Below are 6,000 nucleotides of genomic sequence, written 5' to 3' on the forward strand. Positions count from 1 at the left end.
TTGTTTGGAGCAGGGGAGCTCTCGGTGAGTGCTTGGCCGTCGATAGAGTATAATCCGGCACAGATGGAAACGAGATCCACTGTGGGAAGATAGCCTTGCGTCTGCAGATTGCTCAGCCGAAGGCCTTAGACTGAGAAGCTCATCCAATCACCAGGGGAGGGCTGTGAGGGCGTGAAGATGAACCTGGAATGTCGGCCATGGTGCCTAAAATTTCTCTGGCATTGGTTTTTGTGAAAAGGTAAGCATTTCTCTGGCGAGGTCAGCTGTCCCCTGTGCCTTAGATATATAAATAAGAATTTTGTCCTAAAGCTGAGAAGACGGGTCTGCGAAAATTTTCGCATTGGGACGTTCGCCTTCTAAAAAGGTGCACGACAATCAAAGTTGACCCATGCCCCAAGGTAAGCATTAACTCTGACGGTCCCACCATGATCTAATGATGTCTTCAGACTCCAGATTGTTAAAGCTAGTCAGGCTCAAGTGCGGAATTAACACGGGGCACGCTGGGTGACGAGCCTTCGATGCTAATCCGGGTTCCGGATGGTATTCGGCAAGAGAACACTGCTCCGAATGGTACGATAAAGTGTGAATAACTCACCTTGCCCGCTAAAGATTTGATGACGCCAGATGGCAATCCCCAGCATTGGAGGCTAGTTCAGGGGCTACCGAGGGAGTCCTGGATTAAGGGGCCCTCGGGCCATTGGCCCATTACATGTGGGTCGGACTGATGGGCTACTATGGAGCCAAGCGAGAGCACGGATCCGTGGCCGGATAGGAGATATTTGGAGTGGTGGTGTGCCCTCCAAGTCAAGATTTGGCATGATCTTTCCATCATTGTAAACGATCTGTAACATCCCAAATTTTCAATTTGGAATGTTATACATTAGATCATCTTTGCATATCATATTTTTTTGCCTTTGAATTGATCCTAGAAGTTCTACGCAACTCAAGGACCCTCGGAGAGAGTTGGGGACTTCGTTATTTTCATATTTGAGTTTTCTCAAATTTTGAAAAATAGGATCATTTGATTATATTTATTTTTATCTTCAATTATTTCTATTATAAAAATATGAGAGAGGGAATAAAATGACTTTCCCAGACTAAAGGAATATTGAAGATTTAATAAAAAAATCAAACAAGTTTTTATTTTGGAGTTTTTGCTAGTTTATTTGAATTTAGGAAAAATTACATGTTTTCAAAACTGCATTTTAGGGCCAAGAAAATGTTCATCTCGTTCTAAATATTTCATTTAGACGGTGAAAATTTGTTTTGGCAATTTTAGATTTTTATTTATTTTTCTAGAATTTTTTTCTTAGTTTCAGCGGAATAGTTTAAAAAAAACCCGCGCGCTCGACAGGGCCGAAGGCCCAGCCGCCACCGCCTCCAGAGGCCGCCCCCTCCACCAAGCCATGGCCGCCCCCTTTAAATAGGAGCCGCCGCCGCTGCCCTCTCCTCACCCCGCTACCGCAGCCCGCCCCGCCTCCCGCAGCCGCCACAGCCGCCGCCACGCCGCCGCAGCCGTCGCTGCCACCCCACGCCACCCCACGCCGCCCGAAGCACCGCCGGAACCTCGCCGGAGCCCGAGCCGAGGTAGCCGCCGCCGCCCCGGTTTTCTGAGAAAAACCAATCCGTTTTTAAGAAAACCCTTATTTTATTTTTTTAGACCGGTTTATTTTTTTTCTGGTTTATTCAATCCAGCGAGCGTTCGCTCTTTCATTCGTTCTAACGAACGCGTTCACCATTTAGTTACAAATAACGAACGTCCATTCGTTAATCTGTTCGTCGTTTTTCTTTTTCTCGGATTTATCCACGATTATTTCTAATCGCGATTTATGATCCGATTTTCGTTTTAGTTTAACTTTACGCTCGTTTATCGGAATCAGGCGATTCAAGCGCCTAGAGTTTCATCTCGAAACCCTCTTTCCGTTTAACCAACTCAAACAAGTTTTTGCTTCTGTTAAATTTGACCTAGGTCCAAATTAGTAAATGAAGCTTCTTTCTTTCGCCGTTTGACTTTCGTTGCTTTGTTCGATTTGATTCATTTTATAAACCAGAGTTCTTAAGTTGAACTTTCTGGTTAGTTCTTTTATTTGAGTTTTACCCGTGTGTTGGGGATATCACTACTAGGCGTAAACCGACCTATCTGGGCCGGGTTAACTTCGTTAGTAGTCAAGTATGTTAAAGCCCAAGAAGGCAGATGTGGGCTCAAGGCCCATGGTCGGTTCAAGGCCTGTAACCGTAAACCGGCGTTGGTATTTAACTTGTATTGTAAGTTTGGAATAAGTAGAGACCAAACCGGACACATCTATGAGCCGGTATTGGGACTCTGTGAACCGACGGGCATCACCCGTGTATATAAGGGGACGACCCGGCGGCGGTTCAAGGACAACAGACAACAACTCGAGACTTAGGCGAAGCTTGTTTGCTCCCTAGTCATCGAAACCCCATCAATTCCATCACAACTAGACGTAGGACCTTCATCGAAGGGGCCGAACTAGTATAAACTCTCTTGCGTCCCTGTGTCCGCTTTAACCCTTTCAAGCTAACCCGTTGCGATGGTCCATGACTAAGTCCTTTCTCTAGGACATCTGCCGTGACAAAACCACGACAGTTGGCGCCCACCGTGGGGCTATCGCATGATGGTTTCAAGTTCTTGGAGGGCCGCTTTGAAGGACTCGAGGGCTACATCGTGGGCCGGATGACTAAGAGTCGTCGCGGCAAGCTCTACATCGATGATGCAGGCTGGGGCCCCGAGGCCGGCTCAGTGGAGTATGGGTACCGGGTCCCCTTTGGTGGCATACACATTTTCATCGGCAAGATCGGTGAACCGGGCCCTGATCCGGGCATCTGCACCGACCTCGTCAAAACGGCTCAGCATGCGCGGTCCGCCCGGGTTAAACCGGCCGTGAGGCGTGCGTTCGTGGGAGTCATCCACGGAGGAAGTTATGAGGGTGGATCGGAATCCCGCGGCGAGACCGTTGTTTGTTCCGATGACGAGTCATCAACCGGAGAAACCGAATCTCTATATCAGCTACAAGACGGACGGATTGGGGGCTGTTCCGATGGTGACAGTATTCCGGACCCCTCTGATCTACCCAACTGAGTTGGAATATTCATGGTTGGCACACAAGCAGCACTTCATTCTTCGACCGCTGCACCAATAAACTCCGGTTCAGCAGCGGCGACAGCTGCTGGGGCAGGGAGCTCTGCGCCCGCCGGCTCAAGTTCTATCAGATCTATTTGATGCATTGGCTGTGCTTACGGCAGAAGCTAATCCGGCGGATCAGGAAGTCCACAACGCGGAGATTGCAAAGGTGAAGGAACAGATCACCCAGGCCAAGGCGGACCTGGCAGCTGAGGATGCCAGGATGACCGCAGAGTGGGCCGCTTTAGACGCACAAGCCTACAGGCTCATGTTGGACCAGAACGCGTCACATGAAGTCATGAAGAGGAAGTACCAATCCTGTTTGCCTTCGGTTTTCGAGGCCAGAGACCTTTTCAACACCCCAGGAGCAGGAACTAGTAATCCGCTGGAGGTAAACCGGACGAAAGCCCCTGCGACCGGCGCGCCGGTTCAGCCCCGTCGGATGGATCTGCCTCGTCAAAATACTATTATACCTCAGGCTGTTTCAACACCTCCGGGTCACTACTCCAACCCGATGGACAATCTTGTTGTCGCTGCTGCACGGCTGGAGGCCATTCCAATTGAAGGTGACTCGCCGCAAGAAGTAGAGACGCGACGGGTCAAGGAGCTTCCGAGGACAGCTTTGGTCCAACAGGAAGCATACTTGTACAGCCGCGACCGGATCCACTCGACCCCCCGTCCAAGCCGGAGCTATAGCAGACATATGGATGAACCGACAGTGTCGAGTAATGAACAACGTGGAGCACCCCGTGGCACCAACCCGGCGGGTGGTGCTGATAACGCTCAGGAAGTGGTGGACCGGGCCCGAGCGCGCAGGGAGGCCGAGTTGGCCGCACAACATCAGGCTCGACAGCTCACGCCGGTTCGTCCAACTATCTCGATCGAACCTGGTGTTACTTCTAGTTCTTTGGGGGTGCCTTGCCTTGTCCCCGCTTTACGCAATGTGCGCCTGCCCAAGGATTTCAAAGGCCCGCGCAAAGTACCAAATTACACGGCGGATCAACCTCCAGAGACATGGGTGGAGAGCTATGAGATGGCCATGGAGATGCTTGATGTGGATGACGCGGCGTGTGCGAAATACTTCACCATGATGCTTGAAGGAACAACCCATACTTGGTTAAAAAGCTTGCTGGCTAATTCTATCAGTTCATGGGCCCAATTACGAGCCCGGTTTATCAGCAATTTCAAGGATACATGTAAACAGCCTATGTCGATAGTGGACTTAGCTGCCTGTATCCAGGAGGAAGGAGAATCGACGACTCATTGGGTGCGCCGGGTTTCACAAGTGTTGCATTCATCAGACCGCATCAACGCTGGCACCGCAGTATTAACCCTAGAAGGCAACTGCCGGTTTGGGCCCCTAAAGATGAAGTTGGGACGGATGAAGCGTCATTGCACTGACATGGGGACCCTCATGGCTGCTTTGGTAAAGTATGCTGATTCTGATAGTACCAAGGATCCCGAATCTAATGATGACAAGGCAGGGAAGGGAAAGAGGAACAACAACTCCAAAGGTCAGCAGCATCACTGGCAGGCAATGGTGGTGGAGGCAAGCGTAAAGCGGATGGTAACATGGACTTTGTGGCTAATACCAACGCGCAGGACAATGGCCAGCGACGCAAGGGTAAACCGAAAAATCGCAGTGGGGCACCCAACCCTAACCCGGACCGCCTAAACTATCTACTGAGCCAGCCCTGTCCGAGACATGGGACGAAGGAGGCGCCAGCAAACCACCTTTGGAAGGATTGCTTCATTATGCAGGAGTTCAAAAATTCTAATGCTTTCCGGTATGATCATGGCCCCGCGGGTAGCTCAGGATCCTGGCCGGGTTACAGTGGAGGAAATTCTGGTTCAGGATTTGACGGTAATCCGGGCGGACATAACAGTCAAAATAATCAGAACAACCAGGGTGGTTACAACCAGCAGCAGCAACAGTCAGGTTACCAGAGCAACCCAAAGAAATTGAATAGTGGGCAGTACCATGTCTTTACCACTAGCTTGGACAAGCGAGACCGGAAGGTTCAGAGGCGGGAAGTCAACTCTGTTGAACCGGCCGTGCCCCGTTATCTATGCTGGTCGGAACAACCAATCATATGGAGCAGAGAGGATCACCCTCCCCAGGTTGATAATCTGGGTCAGTTGGCTCTGGTGGTGGCGCCTCAGGTGGGAGGTTACAAGTTCACCAAAGTGCTCATGGATGGAGGGAGCAACATTAATATCTTGTACTATGAGACCTTCCGTTGTATGGGACTAACAGATAAAAATCTCAAACCGTCTAATACGGTGTTCCACGGTGTGGTACCTGGCAAGTCAGCATATCTTGTTGGTAAGATAGCTCTGGAAGTGGCCTTTGGAGATGATCATGGTTCCAGGTCGGAAACATTGACGTTTGAAGTGGTGAAAATCCAAAGTCCATATCACGCCCTGTTTGGGCGACCGGCCTACGCCAAGTTTATGGCACGGCCCTGTTATGTGTATTTGCAGCTCAAGATGCCGGGTCACAAGGGGACAATAACGGTTCACGGAAGCCGTAAAATCGCTTTGGAGTGCGAGGAAGGAGATGCGGCCTACACAGAGTCGGTTTGTGCCACCGAGGAGCTGAAGTATTATAAGGACAATGTTGATCCGGCGGACATGACTCCATTAAAGAAGCCAACTACGGAGCATGATCCGGCCCTGAAGTTCAAATCGGCAGCAGAAACTAAGCTTGTTGACTTCGTACCTGGCGATTCGTCCAAGCAGTTCAGCATTAGTGCCAACTTGGATCCGAAATAGGAAAGCGCGCTCATCGAGTTCATCCGTGAGAATCGGGACATTTTTGCATGGAAGCCCTTTAACATGCCAGGTGTACCGAGGCA

The sequence above is a fragment of the Triticum aestivum genome, chromosome 3A (genome assembly GCF_018294505.1).
Source record: "Triticum aestivum cultivar Chinese Spring chromosome 3A, IWGSC CS RefSeq v2.1, whole genome shotgun sequence".
NCBI lineage: Eukaryota > Viridiplantae > Streptophyta > Magnoliopsida > Poales > Poaceae > Triticum > Triticum aestivum.